The sequence below is a fragment of the Rhinichthys klamathensis genome, unplaced genomic scaffold (genome assembly GCF_029890125.1).
Source record: "Rhinichthys klamathensis goyatoka isolate OS25496 unplaced genomic scaffold, OSU_Roscu_1.1 h1tg000103l_1, whole genome shotgun sequence".
In the NCBI taxonomy this organism is placed as follows: domain Eukaryota; kingdom Metazoa; phylum Chordata; class Actinopteri; order Cypriniformes; family Leuciscidae; genus Rhinichthys; species Rhinichthys klamathensis.
In genome coordinates this window covers 920,914-940,645 of record NW_026606642.1, presented here as the reverse complement: position 1 = coordinate 940,645, position 19,732 = coordinate 920,914, and the positions used below count along the sequence as shown (strand labels likewise).

General features: G+C 44.5%; 1 protein-coding gene and 2 long non-coding RNA genes across 3 annotated transcripts in view; 1 reads left to right on the top strand and 2 right to left on the bottom strand.

The window, feature by feature from the left end:
• The window catches only part of LOC130086893 (uncharacterized), an 832,515-nt gene that overhangs the window by 439,018 nt on the left and 373,765 nt on the right, over window positions 1-19,732 (top strand). The gene's annotated exons all lie outside the window — the stretch shown is intronic.
• LOC130086976 (uncharacterized) lies at window positions 8,710-8,929 on the bottom strand. Its single transcript, XR_008807310.1, has 2 exons — window positions 8,885-8,929; window positions 8,710-8,773 (listed from the first exon to the last, which is right to left on the bottom strand). It is a non-coding gene; the product is annotated as an uncharacterized LOC130086976 (long non-coding RNA).
• On the bottom strand, window positions 11,916-19,688 carry LOC130086969 (uncharacterized). The gene is made up of 4 exons (XR_008807304.1): window positions 19,651-19,688; window positions 12,428-12,562; window positions 12,266-12,291; window positions 11,916-11,954 (listed from the first exon to the last, which is right to left on the bottom strand). It is a non-coding gene; the product is annotated as an uncharacterized LOC130086969 (long non-coding RNA).

Sequence of the window (19,732 nt, the reverse complement as noted above, 5' to 3'; positions counted from 1 at the left end):
CACAAAGAAGAATCCCGCCCCTGCGGGGGAAGAGGAAGGGCGGATGAACTTGGCTGCCAGAGAATCAGAAATATATTTCTCCATGGCCTCCCTCTCGGGAACAGAAAGAGAGTATAATCTGCCCTTAGGCGGAGACGTACCTGGCACTAACTCTATCGCACAGTCATAAGGACGATGAGGAGGAAGAGAAGCAGCCCGAGACTTACTGAACACTTCCTTCAGGTCGAGATATTCCTCGGGCACGTTAGACAGGTCCACCTGCTCCTCCTGCAACACAGAACAAGACACAGAAGAACACGCAGACACCAAACAAGACGCATGACAATTCTCACTCCAAGACATGATAGAGTTCTGCCGCCAGTTAATGTGGGGGTTATGGAGGGTGAGCCAGGGGTGCCCTAACACCACAGGCGCAAAAACAGAGTCAATGAGGAGAAAACATATCTCCTCGACATGGTTGCCAGAGGTGGTCAAACTCACCGGTCCGGTGGAGTGCGTGACGGGTGACAGGAGTTGACCACTTAATGCGTTGACCGATATGGGGTGAGTGATGGGAATGATGGGAATCCCCAGGCGTCGTGCCAGATCACGGTCCATAAAGCTCCCCTCCGCTCCAGAGTCCACGAGCGCATCACAGACGTGGTGAGAGGTGGCCCACTGCAGTCTGACCGGGAGGAGCGTTGATTCACGGGAGGTTTCTTCAACAGCAATGCCACCCGTCAGTAACCTCCTTCCTACTGACGGGCCTTGGCTTTTACCGGGCACTTGGTGGCAAAATGTCCCCCGGTCCCACAGTACAAACACAGTCCCTGGGCTCTCCTCCGCTCCTTCTCCTCCCGGGAGAGCCGAGCTCTGCCCACCTGCATGGGTTCTGGGTCGAATGTAGGACCGACCGCATCACAGGAAGGAGTAACCGGAAGGTTCTGTACTTCAGGAATCGACCTCCTCTGCATTATCAGATCTCGACGTTGCAGTCTTGAGTCCACTCGAATGGCTAAATCAATCAGGTCATCCAGAGATGCCGGAAGATCCAGAGTGTAGATCTCCGCCTGGATGCGGTCGGCCAACCCATGCAGAAAGATGTCCCACTGCGCCTCGCTGTTCCACTTGCACTCCGCGGCCAGTGTCCGGAACTCGATGGCATAGTCCGCCACTGACCTGTGATCCTGCCGAAGGTCTGCCAAGAATCTGGCCGCCTCCCTCCCTGAAGCCGCGCGATCAAATACCTTCCTCAGTTCTGCGCCGAAGGACTGGAAGGACGTCAAGCATTGATGCCCCTGCTCCCAGACAGCGGTTCCCCACAGCGCCGCACGACCAGAGAGTAGTGTAACTACAAGGGCTACTTTAGATGCTTCGGTGGGGAACGATGACGGCTGGAGAGCAAAATACAGTGAACATTTAGTCAGGAATGCACGACACAGTTGTGGCTCACCCGAATAGGTAGTAGGAGGAGGTAGGCGAGGCTCCGGACTGTTGGAAGGCTGGGCCGGGGGTGGAACAGCGGGTGGTGGACTAGGCGCAGTGGTCCCGTGGGCAGACTCGACTCTTAGCTGTTGAAACTGGGAAGAGAGGTCTGCCATCTGCGCCACCAGGGTCTGGACAGCACGGCCGGTAGCTGTGATCTGTTCATCCTGTCGATCGAAACGTGCATTGTTCTCATTGAGTATCTCTCGTAACTCGGCCACACTCGCTGGATCCATAATGGTCAGATCGTTATGTCAGGGTAGGAATCACAGGATCCAATAGCAAGTAAAAGTATTTAATGATAATGAATGCAGAGTGAACAGTGAAGACAGGAAGACTGGTGACGATCTATCTCAGACAGCAGGGCTCTGGCAGCGCAGATGACAGCAGTGGGGGAAGCGTGGTTCCGTCACTCGAAAGTCCAACACGAACCAGATAATCCACTGCAGCAGAGTGAAACAACACGGACCAGATAATCCACTGTAGCAGAGTGAAACGATACGGACCAGATAATCCACTGTAGCCGAGTGAAACGGCACTGGCAGAGAGCTGCAGGAATCCGTGAACGGGAGCTGAGAACGAGACTGACACCAACATGAGAACCGAACAGGACCAAGGAAAAACAACGATCTGACACTGAACATGACAAACACAGCACTACATATAGGACTCACAAACGAGGTACACCTGCGACTGATCTGATTGCTCGTCAGCACAGCTGACGCTCGAGGGCAATCAGATCAGAGCAGTAACACACAGAATGGGAAGGTGAACCTGTGAACCGTGACAATCTGTGAATGATCTGTGATCATCTGTGAAACGGGCAGGACTCGAAAAACTCCAGCCAATCATTTCCAAAGACCACCTAGAATCATTGGACAGTCAGTGCGTCAATCAAACAGTCGTACCATACCCCCCTCACCCTCGAGCGAGTCAGGGCCAGCGTTGGAGGAAAGAAGGTAGGACCTTTTGAGTTGTGTATTTTCAAAATCTGCCGACCGTTTTGCAAATCACATACCCCACCTTTAAGGTGGACGTTGACGCAATTTTCTTTTAGAAACAAACTTTGTTATATTGTTTTCATGTTATCACTGTGAAAGCGCTTTGATACAATCTGTATTGTAAAAAGCGCTATATAAATAAAGGTGACTTGACTTGACTTATCTAAATATAGGGGAGACAGTGAAAAACCTCTATTTCAAAAAACGGTGGCGTGTTCCTTTAAACTTAAATACAATGTAAGTTGCTTTGGATAAAAGTGTCTGCCAAATGCATGAATGTAAATGTAATGTAATATATATATATATATATATATATATATATACTGTATATTGGGTTACCGAATTCTGCATTCGACAAAATGGACAGCTAATGCTGAAGAAGGGTCTATTAGCTGTTGTAACTGGATGATGATTCTGCCCTTCATAGTCAGCATCCATGTTTTTGCTTAGAGAACAGACTCTCCTGAAACAGACAAAGTCACAACAGCCTTTTAGTGTTATTATAGTTCACAGAAATAAAATACAATAACAGAACTTACTACTAACAACAAAAATGACATGAGGGGTAAAGATGATGTAAGATATGATGTTGTATAGTTTTTAATAAATTAAACAATATTTAAAATATTAGTTAGCAAAGAGCTTAGGCTAACGTAAAGTTCTTTATTCTGAACATAAAATAAGATATTTTTAAGAATGTTATTAATTTAAAAAGATCAGTGAAATGCTATGGCAGAGCTATATTTATATATATTTTTGTAGAACATTTCAGTTATACATGTATTACTGAAAAGTACACTATGAATTTTACATCACTAAATAAGCATCACAATGCAATTTTAAAGGAACACTCCGACTTTTTGGGACTTTAGCCTATTCACCTTATCCCCCAGAGTTAGATAAGTCCATACATACCTTTTTCATCTCCGTGCGTGCTGTAACACTGTCTGACGCACCCACCGCTAGCCTAGCTTAGCACAAAGACTGGCTGTAAATGGTTGCAGCTAGCATACTAATCCAAATAAGTGACAAAATAACGCATACATTTTCCTATTTACATGTTGTGATTTGTATAGTCACAGAGTGTACAAAAAACAAAGTCACATGAGACACAGACATATTTTAACCAAATAAATACTGGGAACTATATTCTCTGAAGGCGAAGCACTGCTACTTGGGCGGAGTGATAACCGCAGCACCTGAGACGCGCCGTGATGCAGTAAACAGTGGGCTTTTTTTTTTGTGCAAACAGCAACTAAAACTTACCAGTAACTTCTGAGGCATCATCTTCATCTCTTCGAGTCTGCTTCGACTTCGACTTGAAAAGCTTGGCTCTGATTGGTCAAATTGAATGTGGCTGAACTGAAAAAGACGTGCTGTTACACTTTGTGTCAAAAATACGACTGGCAAAGACAAGTAACGTTAATGTAATACAAATCTTACCTAGAATCACAACATAATGAGGTTCCAAATGTCACACGCCATGCAAACCTGAAGAAGCTGGGTAAAATCAATATGTTTCTCAAAACGCTACTTTTCACAAAGTTAATCACAGAACATATCACAGCCATTTAACGGCTCTGGAACCAATCAGGACTAGTCACGTGAATTATGCTATTGTTTGAATTTAAACAAGTACAAACTTTTTTTAACATCTCTGGAAAATGTATCTATGATCAATTTCAAATAATATGATGTTGAAATCCTTGTAGGAATTTTAGTAGTGCAAACGTAGCGTGGACAACAGCCTTTTAAGTAGCCTTTTACAAGTAGCCTACAAACAAGTAAAAGTGAACAACATTAATTTTAGGTATGCTTATTGCAATGCTTAATAATAGTTGACAAATGTTTCTAATACATTATAAGTTGGTACATTGTAAATTATTTTTTTATATTAAAAAGATAAATACATAAATATTTAAATTATATTGCAGTAGGCCTAAGTGTTTATAAACTTGTTAGAAATATATTAAAAGTTGTGTTTAGCATATTTCTTAATATATTTTTTTACCAATGTACTTATAAAGCACTTTTTAGAAATATGTTAAAAGTATGCTTGTTTTTCAATATACTTTTAGAAAATATACTAAAGTACAATTATTTTAAAGTGTGTTAAAAGTTATTTTGTAAAAATAGGTAAAAAGCATGATGCTAATATACTTTTAATATTTAAAGATAGTACATTTTTTTGTTAGTATATTTGCAATGTACTATTGTAAAAGGGAATATATTTCAAATACAATAAAGTATACTTTTTTTCACTTGGGCATGAACAGATGAGTAACGCACTATTAACACTTATAACAAATTTACTTTATAATTGAATTTTACTATTAACAATTAACGAATTAGTAAGTAATATCGCTCAGTTGAATGATGTATAGGTCACTACTATCTAATCAATAACTGTTTTTATTTTCATTCCTGCCATTCAGACTACTAAAAACTACCAAATACACGTAATTATGATTCATAATTAACATGAATAATGCATAATATATAAAAAAATAAAATAAAAGTGAAGATCATGGTAACCCACTAGTAATGACTCAATTACCAAATAAATCGGAATTAGGCTTCTACTATCCAAATCACTAAGTTGTTGTTATTTACTGCAAGTTTAATCCCCTAGATCAGTCGAATCCACAAATGAATATTATTTATTGTGAACCAGTTGATTTAAAAGAATCAGTTCAAAAAATTCGCTCTCGAAACGGTGATCTTGACTTAATATAGGCCTACTTAATAAAGTGAAATCATGTTTTTTTTTAAATGACATGCTCCTTCCTACACCAAATACAAACACATTTTCTATCATGTATGAGAGATGATGGAGCCAGTCGGGTGTCAATGGCGGGGAAAGAGTTAAAGTCCCCCTGTGGTAGAAATCAAGGTTTTAATGTTGTTTATGTGTCTATGTGGTGTTTTTAATATGCTTTAAGACCAACCATGCGCAAACCATGTGAGTCAACACCATTCCTGAGTATTTTCTTCTTAAAGACAGTCTCAAAAACACAGTTTGGAAAATGCCTTCATGATGTACTACTCGCTCATTATATACATTTTAAACACAAAAAAGTTACGGACTGCAGCTTTAACCTTGTAAACCATAAGTTGTAAATGTTATTAAATTACCATTAAGTTTATTCTTCTTTGTCTAATAAAAAGCCTACTGCTAATTTGTTTTTAAATGTTTACTAAAATGTTATTTTTGATCCACTGCAAGATTTTCTGAAGTATACAGCTAAATCATGACTATTTTTACAAACTTACTGCCTAAAGTTTGCATAACAGCATCATAAAATTAGGTTTTTAAAAATCCAAAAGATAATAATAAAAGACTTCCGCCGTTATAAGTGAATCAGTCTATCAGTTTGAATTGCACTTATCACAGTAACATACACATATCTTTAGATTTATTTTCTAGAAAATAATATAGTTTATGTGTTACAAAGCACATTTTCCTTGACGGATGCAAAGTAAAAAATAAAAAAAAGAAGAGAGGAGAAAGGTCCATATTCTACTAAGGTCGTGGTTCGGGCTTTTGTGAGGAGTTTGGCATATTATAGTACTTTATGACACTGAAATTACTTTTCTGAAAACATTTATAACAACAGACACCATGATGACACTTGTAAATCCTGCCGGCTTATAACCAGGAAGCTCACAGTTCAGAGAGACCGGCAGATAAACCCGGGATTGACTGTGTGTTCAAGCCAAGGCGCTTTTTTCCATCACGGTAATAATATTATAAAATACATACACATAAATGACACAAATAATTACATAACAACATAGACAATCACAGCACAGCAAAATATTCTTCAAGAATAGAACTAAAAGAAAATTTATAACGAAGAGATGATGTGAATAAGTGCATCATTACCGTTAAATCCCAGTAAAAAACTTGACAGTAAAAAAAAAAACACAAAAAAGCTGATCAGCATGCCATCTCAAATGCTTCATAAAAGGTTACAATGTTATAAGACATTTGTTAAAATAAAATACAAAGAAAAGCAATTCAATGTTTGCACATTTAACGAAGACAAAAACGTGCTTCATGATACAAAATGCATATAGATGTTTAACCAATAAACATATCTGTGAAACTTAATACCAGTAGAAGGCTTATGCAACAGTCAGTAATAATTATGGAAGATAATATATAAAAAATACATTACATAAACATACATTAGGCATTTTGTTGCTGCTTTCCTCCAGTCTCTTTCCTCAGTTTTACAGGTTCAGTTCCTGAGATTCAGAGTTTGATCAAGGACACAATGGTGATATTTCATGGATCAAACCTTGCACGATTTGAACCTTTTACACTTTAACCACAAAGATACGACACCACAAGCAAAGTGCTTCATAAACTTAAACATCTTCTGCTGAAAACACCAGTTTAGAGTAACATTAATGTCAGGAATAACATCATACTGGTGTTTTCATCAGGGATGTTCCTCTGTAGTGTTGTGAAGATGCTAATACTGAAATTGTAAATATAACATTATTGGTATATTCACTTGACCTGTGTGTTGTTTGACTGACAGCTTCTCCGTGAAGAGCATTTCTCTTTCAGTATGGAATTACTTGAAATTGTTCAAAATGTTAATCTTTGATAAAGTATTCATGTTCACAACCTGTTATAAATGAATGTAAACGTAAGCAGACGAAAAACCCTTGCAGGTCTTGCAGTGTAAATGTTGCTGTTATTAAAGTAACACCAGGTAACTTTTGCTCTCGGGGTCCCCCTACAGTTGGGAAACAGTATTGTCCTCTACTACTGTCGTAAACTCTGTCATCCTACATGCACGTGCATTTGTTGACAACCATGATAGCCCTGAACACTGTAGGAGGAGGTCACATGCAGGTGTTCTGCTTGCGTCGCGTGTGAAATGTCTTCATCCCAGGTACAGTGGCATATATTTCAGCATGTCATATGAATATAATTTGGGTTTTATTTTTTTTCTAACGACAAATGGTTACCGTTTTACTGAATCTATATGATACTTCAATGCAATGTTTGAGTGGTAGATAATAACCAAATTCGTCATCCGAAAAAATTGCGACAAGAATCCCGTTTGCCTCTGTAGCTATAAATAATCGCAAATTACACAATCAAGTAACTTTACACATGTAACAAATGAGAAGCTATGAACACAATGATAATATTAATAATCTTCCTCCTTTCTTTGTACATGTTGAGTAGAGTACACTTTTTAGGCTAAACATTTGCTATTTGCATTTCATCGATTGCAAAGTTCAAATCAGAACGAGAATGCTAGCGATAGCTAACCATCAAAAACTAGAATATCGTTTACTAGCTACCAGATTGATAATTCCCTATACTCTACTATCATTACTTGATTCACGAAGATAAACGGAGGATAAGATAGCTTCCGTAACGTAGTCAGGCAGACAAAAAAAAACCCAAAGAGATAGTATTCAAGCAATAAACTTACTAGTCCAAAAGCATGACAGCCAAGTCCGCATCGGTCGGGCACCCCTCCTCCTCCTTCAGCTCACGCCAGCGAGAAAACGCTGGCCCAATGTTGATCCTCGTTCTGCCTTTAACGCAATCACTTTCTCTTTATCTCTTTTTGCTTTGCTCCGATAAAACCTTTGCTTTCTTGTTTTTCTGTGCTGCTTCGGCAATGACTTTAAAATTTGGCTCGCACGTCCGATTTTAAAAAAGTGGGGGTGGGGGTGGAAGTGACGTATGCCGTAAAGCAGTCAAATTTTGTAGTTCTCTTTGTTCGCCGGTTACTACCCGAAACCCAAAGTTTAAAAGTACGATTAAAAACGCTACAGACCCCGTCAGGCTATGGCAGACGTGTCATTCAACCTATTGTAAGTCGATGTACCATCACAAGAGACTTGGAAATAGATTATGAAGGTTGAAAAGTTACCTAGTGCTCCTTTAAAGTCCCACTGAAGTGCCTTGAAACGCGCAGGTTTGTTTGACGCGTTGACGTAATTTCCACTGAAACAGGAGCTAAGGCGGGAAATATTGAATGGCTCCTCCCCCTTTTCAAATAGCCAATAGCATTTAGTTTACCTCACAGACTCCAAGTCGCACTTGGTAGCGAATCCGAGTGCTGATGATACGTTGGATTCAATAGTAGAGATAAATTCAAACTCACAACTCTAAGGCCGTGTGTCCACCAAAGCATTTTTAGCCAGCTGAAAACGCTAGACGCTCTGCTGAAGACGCCTAGCTTTGGGCGCTTGAGAGCGTTTTGGCAGCGCAGCGTTTTTCCGTTGAGACGTTTTGTTGCTATGATACAGAATATCCGCTGCACAGTTTACTTGTAACTGATTTCGCAGATAATTTGTTTCATACTAAAAAAATATTTTTTATCCATGTTGTTCGGTTAGCTCTGCTGGTTGATGTCGTTGTACAGAAAGAATGTTGTGACAGTTGGTCGGTGTGGTATTAGCCCCGCCCCTCCTCCTCTGTCATTGGACGGCTGGTGGCTGGTGACTGGTGACTGGTGACAGTGATGAGCGCTGCGTTTGACCAAAAGTTGAACATTTTTCAACTCTCGGCGACCAGTAAAAAACGCCGGGCGCTTGGCGCTTCAGCGTGAAAAAAACTCTCAGCGTCTCGTTATGCTCATGGCGTTTAAAAAACGCGGCACTCCCATTGAAAACAATTGAAAACATACACCAGGCGCGTGGAAAAAGGCTTTGGTGGACACACGGCCTAACCCATGTTTCTCCGTGACGTGTCAACGGTCGCTTTGGCCAGTTAGTGTTTATAGCGTAGGGGGCGGAGCTTTAGTTTTTAGAGAGCATTTGATGTGAGTACGTAAGTGAGAGACTGCAGTTTTGAATGCTTACATCTCATAAATGTGAATTTTGTCATTGTTTTGGAACACACTGATTTAATGATTACAGGGAAACAGAGAAATCACTTACTGTTTCTGTCTGAATCAATTTAGCAGCTTTAATAAACATTTAAATACCACGAAAATCCTCAAGCGCTCTTTGTCCTGTTGGAGGTAATGTTCTTCTTTGTTTCTTACTAATTAACCGTTTGCCTTTTCTGAAGCAATGTTTGCATATTGTAAAATATATTTAGGCTACTTAATATTTAAAAACTAAAAAACGAACTACTTTGAATTAGTTCAAATTGGTGTAAAGGTGAATTTTCACTAGTATTGGTGCCAACACATGAAATCTTGGTAATGTGACACTCTTTCTCTGTGAGCGATGTGAGTTATACATAAATATTAGGGATGAGTCGCGATCTTCGAATAGTCGAATAGTCGAACTGCGTTGGAAATTCGATCATAAAATTGCTTATTCGAATATCGTTATATTCTCGCACAATTCCAATGTGACATAATTGACGGCGCGCCTACTGTCACAGATCGCGCAGTAGCCTAGTATTTTCCTGTCAGGGACACAAGGTGTCACTAACATGAATGAAACCCCCTCCTGCGCGATCTAGGATACCAGCGTTTTATACATAGTGTAAACAAACAACAGAAGAAGAGCATTGTCGTGACCGTTAACTCTGCGCCCAACAGAGGTGGGTAGTAGACTAACCTTTACTGTCTACTGTCTATGTGGAGCTAGAGTGCACTAAGGTTGGCCTTAGGGTAAATGCAAAGAAAACTGAGGTCATGACCTACAACGTACCACCGGAACATCAACCTCTGATAACAGTAGGAGACACTGTGCTGAAAGAAGTTGAGGACTTTAAGTACCTGGGCGCATGGGTCAACTCAACTGAGCAAGATCTAAAAGTGAGGAAGGCACTTGCATGGAGGGCCCTGAACGGCATGAACAGTGTATGGAATTCCAACCTCTCCCGCCAAATAAAACTCCTCTTCGCTTCTTCTTCGCTTCTTCTACGCGACAGTAGAGTCTGTTCTCCTCTATGGCAGTGAATGCTGGACCCTGAATCCAACCCTAGAGAAGTCCCTGGACGGGTGCTACACCAGGATGCTGCGTGCAGTGCTTAATATCAGTAAGAGTGTGCATGTAACCAACAAAATCCTGTATGAGGGAATATCAAGAGTGAGCAACAAGATTGCTGTGAGGAGAATGAGACTTGCAGGACATTGCCGAAGGCATCGCGAGCTGCCAGCCATCAAGCTGGTGCTATGGGAACCAACACATGGCCATCGGTCAAGAGGACGTCCCACGCTAACATACTTGGACATACTTAAGAGGGATACAGGAGCCCAGAGCACCAACGAACTGGCCGGATGCATGGAGAATCGGGATGCCTGGAGGCAACGATGGAAGGCTCGTCTGAGGACGACTTAGAGAGAGAGTCTATAGTAACCGTCTATGGTAGTAACAAAGTAGGCTACATTTACTTCACTACGTTGGGCGACGTTCCTTTCGTTACTTTATTTTAATGCAATACATGTTGTTAAATGCGTAGTTTATTCCAAGCGCGCTGTATCTTTTTTATGGGCATGAGCGATGCTCCATTCACAAATGAATCACTCTTTTGAGTCGATTCTGTTCAAAGACTTCATCAAACAAGTTGGCAGATCTGTCTAAATCGGTTCGCGAATCAGTTTGAATGATCTGTTCAGTTTCCTCACGCACTGAATCGTCTGAAGCGCTTTCAATTCACACTCGACACGGAGTCGTAACAGGAAGATTTAAGAAGATCAAGAGCGTTGGATGAAGTGGCCGTGGACCTACAGTACAGTCTAGTGAAAGCAAATCTGCAAATGCTTCATATTTTTGCCAGCGATGAAGATCTAGTTGAACATCTTCATATGATACTGTGAATGAATGATTCCACAGGACGATACATTCTAGTTCATTTCATTCAGGTAATACATTTTACAACCAAACAGATTATTACTCGACGATAGCACTACACGTATGATGACATTATCTGTTTTTTGGACATATACATTCATTTATAGGCTACATTAAATAAGCTACCATTGTCCACAGTTTATGAAATGAACACCCGCCATCCCGCGGTAATGTGTGTGTATTGCGCAGTGGTATCACACGAATAGTTTTGATTGAAACTAATTTGTTTAAAAAGTAGGCTTTTGCAGTAACAAGGCAGGTTTGCATAAAATCATTATGACATTTTTTTTTAAAATCTAACGAGCATCTGGTTTGGCGATGTAAAATTGGACTGTCGTGCTTATTGTTTTTTTTGTATTCTATGTTAACTACCGGTATTTAAAAAAACAACGAAAACATGTTAATTGTTCGAATAATAAACAGTATTTTTGATGATAAATCGCTAAAGATGAAATTGGCCTCCCTTTCTGTCATTGTGCGTTTTTTTCGTGTCATCTTTTTTTTCGATTTTCTAACGATAATCGACTTTTGCTCCTCGATTTTCGAATGGCATTTTTGGCAGAAATTCACATCCCTAATAAATATAAATATATATATATAATATAATAAGAGTTATGAAGGCGTTTCATTGGCCGCCTCAGCCTCAGTCTGATGAAGGTTCGAGTCACTGAGATTCTTCATCAAAAAAGTGTCTCTCTGATCAGGGGACGAGTCTTCAGCTCCACTCGCCTGTATATAAAAACACACAGATTCACAGAAGGAAAAAGAATTAGGCTTAGAATTACAAAAAATAACAAAATATCCTATAATGTAGGATGTTTCTCTTCACATGTGTTAAAATAATTAATCTTTCCTAAACAACCTGTACGTTTAAATGCTTGAAATATTATGTGAACAAATTATTCTAATTATATAATAATATAAAATGTAAATCACACACAAACATTTCATCAGCTGACAGATGTGAGTTTTGCAGTCACACAGATTCAGGTCATGTAGTTTCTCACCTGTTCACTGCGCTCCGTCCTGTTAGCTTTTGGAGGAAAAACAACAAACTCAATTAAACATTACTTTGGTTAGAGTAACAAATAGAGAATTATAACATCTTTTAAAGATGTTTTTAAATGTCATATTTCAATCTTATTAAATCATTTGTATTTTACACTCACCTTTCCTTCTTGCTCTGCGCTTGCAACAGCAAATCACAGCAACAATCAGCAGAATGGCAATAACACCAGCAGAAACAGAAACAGCAACAGCTACATATAGTCCTGTCAGGAATGGAGTCGGATCTGAACCTGAATCTTGATCTAGAAGAGCTAAAGACAGTCATTGTTATTTACAAAGTGACTTATAAATCAACTTCAACAGTATTTTTGTCTGATATCTATTTCTACACGTTTCTACTTTGGTCATCAGTTGTATGATGTTGATTTAACTGGTGAATGGCTCCATCTTGTGTGTTTTTGAAGAACTAGCAGCTAAAACAGCATCAAGCACTGGAAACGTCTCGGTTACGGATGTAACCCTCGTTCCCTGAGTAGGGAACGGAGACGTTCCGTCGGATGACGACGAATGGGATTTTCGCTTAGAAAGCCTATCAGCTTCAAACAATATAAAACGAGCCAATGGCAAAGAAATGCCATGGGTCTGCGGAATTTGCATAGCGTAACACCGCCTCACCTCGTGGGTATTTAAGGAGAACGCTGGCAGCAAATAGGCATGTTTTCTTCGCTGAGGAGCCAAGACTGAGCTCAGGCGATCCCCGCGGTACAGCGGAAGTGGCAGGCAGACGGAACGTCTCCGTTCCCTACTCAGGGAACGAGGGTTACATCCGTAACCGAGACGTTCCCTTTCGTTGTCACTCCGAGTTCCGTCGGATGACGACGAATGGGATTTACCAGTCTAATCACGCCACCTTCCCAGCTGTCTTCCAGTGCCCTGCGTAAATCTGAGATCCCTGTCGTGAGACTAGCACGGACGAAGGACTCCTATTTAACACAGGAATACCAAGGTACACTGGGGAGCATATCCCAGATCTTTTAGGGAAGTATGCAATTACTGCCAACCCAGAGGGGGGGACTTAAGAATACACATATGACCCGAGGGATGCATATGGGGAATCACTGGGGTGTCCAGCCGCAGGTGGAATATTTCAACCCCAGGGGTGGCAAGGTGGCTTGCCAAGGGAAAGACACATGCTCAGAGAGGCTTACAGTGGGAATACACATGTGGGGGTAGCTCCGGGAGGTACCATGCACACGGGAGGCACCTAGCCGACGCGCAGGCAAGAGACACTGGCGCCGACGTCAGGAGTGCTGGAGGAACTCAGGGCTTTCGGAGAAGCTCACCTGAGGAGAATATCGCACGTATCCAGTCCGTAGAGTGGAATGGCGAGCAAGCGAAGACACCTGAGCGGGTCCGGTACTAGCTGGTTGAAGCGAGTACATGAGAGGACACAGGCTCCACTCGGAGATTGTAGAATCTGGCGAATGTGTTAGGTGTCGCCCAGCCTGCAGCTCTGCAGATGTCTGTTAGCGAGGCGCCATGCGCTAGAGCCCAAGAGGATGCCACACTCCGGGTGGAGTGGGCAGTCACACCAAGGGGGCACGGTCGACCTTGCTGCTGGTATGCCAAAGCAATGGCGTCCACTATCCAGTGAGATAACCTTTGCTTGGAGAGAGCCTTTCCCTTCAGCTTCCCACCATAACAGACAAAGAGCTGGTCTGAGGTCCTGAAACACTGCGTTCTGTCTACATAGATGCGAAGAGCACGTACTGGACAGAGCAGTGCCAAGGCTGGGTCTGCCTCCTCCGGGGGCAGCGCTTGCAGGTTCACCACCTGGTCCCGGAAGGGAGTGGTAGGAACCTTAGGCACATATCCAGGCCGGGGTCTCAGGATCACGTGAGAGTACGCCGGCCCGAATTCCAGGCACGCTTCGTCAACGGAGAATGCGTGCAGGTCCCCTACCCTCTTGATGGAGGCCAATGCAGTCAGAAGCGTCGTCTTCATTGACAGGAAGTTAAGCTCGACTGACTGTAAAGGCTCAAAGGGAGCACTACGCAGGGCAGTTAAGACCACTGCGAGGTCCCAAGAGGGTACGAGAGGAGGGCGAGGAGGATTCAGTCTCCTCGCTCCTCTCAGGAACCTGACGATCAGGTCATGCTTCCCCACCGACTTACCTTCTATAAGATCATGCTGTGCGGCAATAGCGGCGACATAGACCTTGAGGGTGGAGGGAGACAGCCTTCGCTCCAACCCCTCTTGAAGGAAGGAAAGCACGACGTTGATCGAACATCTCCGGGGGTCTTCTCGGTGAGAAGAGCACCAGTTGACGAAGAGGTTCCACTTCAACGCGTAGACGTGTCTCGTGGACGACGCTCTAGCGGAAGTGATGGTAGCCACCACCGCTGGTGGTAGGGTACTCAAACCTGCCTTGTCCCGTCCAGGAGCCACACATGGAGGTTCCAAAGATCGGGACGAGGGTGCCATAGGGTGCCCCGTCCCTGAGAAAGTAGGTCCTTCCTCTGAGGTATGGGCCAAGGAGATGCTGTCGCGAGGAGTACAAGTTCGGAGAACCAGGTCCGGGTGGGCCAGTACGGCGCTACCAAGGTGACCTGCTCCTCGTCCTCCCTGACCTTGCGCAGGGTCTGCCGTGAGAGCTCGTCGGCTGCACAGTTCAGAGCTCCTGGAATATAGATGGCACGAAGCGACCTCAGATGCTTCTGACTCCAAAATAGGAGGTGGCGGGCGAGTTGCGACATACGGCGAGAGCGCAGACCACCTTGACGGTTGATGTACGCTACAGTCGCGGTATTGTCTGATCGGACTAGTACATGCTGGCCCGAGAGCACGGCTCGGAAGCGGCGCAGGGCGAGCTGTACAGCCAGCAACTCGAGGCAATTGACGTGCCAAAGGCGGTGGGGTCCTGTCCAGGAGCCCGCGGCAGCACGTCCATTGCACATGGCACCCCAGCCCGTGGCGGAGGCATCTGTTGTTACAACAATGTGCCGGGAAGCTCGTTCCAGGGGCACACCGGCCCGTAGAAAACTGAGGTTCGACCACGGGGTGAAGGTCTGACGGCAGGTCGGAGTAACTGGTACTCGGAGAGTGCCGTGTTGCCATGCCCACCTCGGGACTCGGTCGCGAAGCCAAAGCTGAAGCGGTCTCATATGAAGTAATCCGAGCGGTGTTGCCACGGCTGCGGATGCCATATGCCCCAGGAGCCTCTGAAAAAGTTTCAGTGGAACCGCACTCTTGCCCTCGAACTGTCTCAGGCAAGTCAGCAGTGACTGCGCGCGCTCGCTCGTAAACTGCGCGGACATGGCGACCGAGTCGATCTCCATACCGAGAAAAGAGATCCTCTGCACGGGGAAAAGTTACTCTTCTCCCAGTTGACCCGAAGGCCCAGACGAGCTACATGGCGGAGCACCAAGTCCCTGTGTTCGCATAGCTGGTCTCGAGAGTGAGCTAGGATTAGCCAGTCGTCGAGATAGTTCAGAATGCGAACCCCGTGTTCCCGGAGGGGAACAAGGGCTGCCTCGACGACCTTCGTGAAGACGCGAGGAGACAGGGCTAGCCCGAATGGGAGAACTGCGTACTGATATGCCTGTCCCTCGAAAGCAAACCGCAGGAACGGTCTGTGTCGAGGGAGGATGGAGACATGAAAGTAGGCGTCCTTCAGGTCGATCGCTGCAAACCAATCCTGGTGCCGCACACATTCGAAAACGCGTTTGGCGGTGAGCATCTTGAACGGCAGCCTGTGAGGGGAGCGGTTCAGAACGCGCAGGTCCAGGATTGGCCGTAACCCACCGGTTTTCTTCGGGACAATGAAATACGGGCTGTAGAAGCCGGTCTTCATTTCGGCTGGAGGGACAGTCTCGATCGCACCCTTCGCCAGCAGGGTAGCAACCTCCGCTCTCATGATAGGGGCATTGCCACCGACCATAATGGAGCGGACTCCCCTGAAGCGGGGAGGAGACCGCGCAAACTGAATCGCGTAGCCGAGCCTGATCGTTCGTGCGACCCAGCGGGACAGTTTGGGAAGCTCTAGCCAGGCTCCCAAGGACTGAACCAGCGGGGTCATGCGAACCACAGACTTCCCGTCGGTGGGGCAGCGAGGCGGTATGGCTGACCCAGACGTGGACGGCATAGCGGCCCGGTGTGGGGGTACAGCCATGGACCGCGTCCTGACAGAGGAGACCAGGGAAGGACGAACGTTCCACGGGGGTCTGCTCTGCCAGGGGTCTGGCGACAGAGGAGGATGAGAGCGGCACGGTCCGTGGACGGCGCGCACTGTCATCCGGCTCTGGGACAGAGGAGGACGAGGGGTGCACGGCCCGGGGGCGGCGCACCGTGTCGTCCGAGAACTCTGTGTGCTCAGAGACGGGAGAGTCAGTTCTTTCTGAATAAGGATTCTTCCCTGGCCCTCCACCAGGGAAAGGAGTGGCCCTGCTACCAGCTCCTGGAAAGAACTGAGTCCCACCTCTGAAGAGCCCATCTCAAGAGCGCCGCTTAACCCGGCGTATAGCGGGGGGCGGGGCTGGAGAGGACTGTGGCGTCCCCCTGCGGCCTCCAGAGCCAGCCCGGGTGAACGGGCGGGGTGGAAGCCGCAGGAGGACGCCTTCGGCGGTGGGCAGACTGAGGGATCTGAGCGGACGGCGGGCCGTCGGGGCAGAATAAGCCTCAGTCTGCTCGTGGGCGGTTGAGAACTGTTGGGCAAAGCCCTCAACCGCACCGCCGAGGAGGCCGACCTGGGATATGGGGGTGTCAAGCAGATGGGTCCGCCCGACATCCTGCACATCGGACAGGTTCAGCCACAGACTGGTGGACATCACCTAACCCAGGGAGCGTACGGCCACTTTCGTCGCTCGGAGAGCAAGGTCAGTGGCGGCGCGCAGCTCATTGAAGAGCCCTGGGTCAGTCCCGCCCTCGTGCATATCCGTGAGCATCTGGGTCTGGTAGACCAGCAGAATGGCCATGGCATGCAGTGAGGCAGCTGCCTGTCCTGTAGCGCTATAGGAATTCGCCACAAGTGTAGACGAAAACTACAGGCTTCGGACGGGTGCTTAGGATCGCGCCGAGAGGAAGCACTCTGAGGACACAGTAGCATCGCAACAGAGCGTTCAACCGGGGGGACCCCAGTGTACCCATGGGCAGCGGCCTCGTCGAGGGAAGGAAGGGCGGAGGAGATCAACGAGGGATCGCTGGAAGACATGGGGGGTCTTCGAGGATTTCGAGATCTCCTGATGCACATCCGGGAGAAAGGCATTGGAGTGGACGCCGACATGAGCCAGCGGCCACACCCAAAAACCAATCGCCCCGGGAAAGCATGGCCGTCATCTCAGGATCTGACTCAACAAATGCCATATGCACACCCGAAAGTGGCAGCACTGTTGAATCTTCACTTCCTGAAGATTCTAGCCCGCCCTGTGATGCTGCAATGGACAACAGATCCGATTCTGGAGCGTCAAGGGAAACCCGCGGGACATCCGAAAATAGACCCGGGGAATCCCCTGAACACTCGCGGGTTGCGTCACTGAAGAGGGGGGCGTGGTCCACGGACAAACAGTCGGCGGATTTGTTCCACACTCACACCCTCAGGTCACCCTGGCCACCAGCCGAAGTAGCACCTCACGTGGAGAGTGTTAGATCGGGGTGTGGATGAGGGGACTCTCTCTCTAACGAGATCATTGAGTCTCGACCGTAATGACACGATGATCACGTTCCCGCGAGGAGAACGTGAGTCATCCACAAACGCTGCTCTAGCGTGATCAAGCCCAAGCACGCAGAGCAAAGAATATGCCCATCAAAATCGGAAATGAGTCGACTGCAACCAGAAATGCACGGGCGAGCCGTCTTTAAAAAGACGTGCCGCGTGCGAGCTCTTTTGTGAGAGGAGAAAAAACTCCGCGATGTTGAAGCGAGCAGGGAGAAACACACTCATTGGCAGATCACTGCACAGATCAGCAGGCAATGTGAACTCGCTGCAGATCGCCGTCACACCAACACCGGAGAGAGGGGCTCGTCTCGTAGAGTGAAGTCAGAAATGGCTGTGGAGTGAAGAGATACTCTTGGCTCCGAAGCGAAAACATGCCTATTTGCTGCCAGCGTTCTCCTTAAATACCCACGAGGTGAGGCGGTGTTACGCTATGCAAATTCCGCAGACCCATGGCATTTCTTTGCCATTGGCTCGTTTTATATTGTTTGAAGCTGATAGGCTTTCTAAGCGAAAATCCCATTCGTCGTCATCCGACGGAACTCGGAGTGACAACGAAAGGGAACTGGAAACACCAGCACAGAAACACTGACTATTTACGTTCATTTTTCATGTTAATAACTTTAGAAATGTGAGCAGCACTTGTTTGTTGTGGCAACTGTGTGTCATGTGATGTGCATGTGAAGAACACTGTCAAAAAAACATTTGCTCATCAAGGCTGCATTTATTTGATTAAAAATACAACAAAAACAGTGATATTGTTACATATTATGAATTTCAAATAGCTGTTTTCTATTTTAATATAATTTAAAATGTATTATATTTCTGTGATCAAAGCTGAATTTTCAGCATCATTACTCCAGTCTTCAGTGTCACATGATCCTTCAGAAACCATTGTAATGTGATGATTTGATGCTCAAGAAACATTTCTGATTATTATCAATGTTGAGATTGAGATTTTTCAGGATTCTTTAATTAATAGAAAGTTCCAAATAACAGCATTTATTTGAAATATAATCATTTGTAACATTATAAATGTCTTTACTGTCACTTTTGATCAATTTAATTCATCCCTAATGAATAAAAGTATTGATTTCTATTATTTTTTCCCCTCAAAAAAAATAAAAATTATAATTCTTACTGACCCCAAACTTTTGAACGGTTGTGTTTAATGTTACAAAAGCTTTCTATTTCAGATAAATGCTCTTCTTTTGAACTTTCTATTCGTCAAAGAATCCTGAAATAAAAATGTAAATAATTGTTTTCAACATTGATAGTAATGCATGTTTCTTGAGCATCAAATCATCACATTACAATGATTTCTGAAGGATCATGTGACACTGAAGACTGGAGTAATGATGCTGAAAATACAGCTTTGATCACAGAAATAAATTACATTTCCCTATATATTTACATAGAAAACAGCTGTTTTAAATTGTCATAATATTTCATAATATTACTTTTTGTATTTTTAATCAAATAATGCAGCCTTGGTGAGCAGAAGAGACTTCTTTTTAAAACATCAAACATCTTACCGATCCAAAACTTAGGACTGGTAGTGATGCTGTGTGAGAATTAAAATACAGGTAAAGAAAAAAACACCCCTGAAAGTCACTCAACACATTAATATGTGATTTACATGTACAAGATTTCCTTTTAAACATAATGACTCACCATAAACAGAAACAGTGAAGATCTTCTCACTGAATCTGCTGTCGCTGATGATGATCTCTAGTGTGTATTTTCCAGAGTCTGA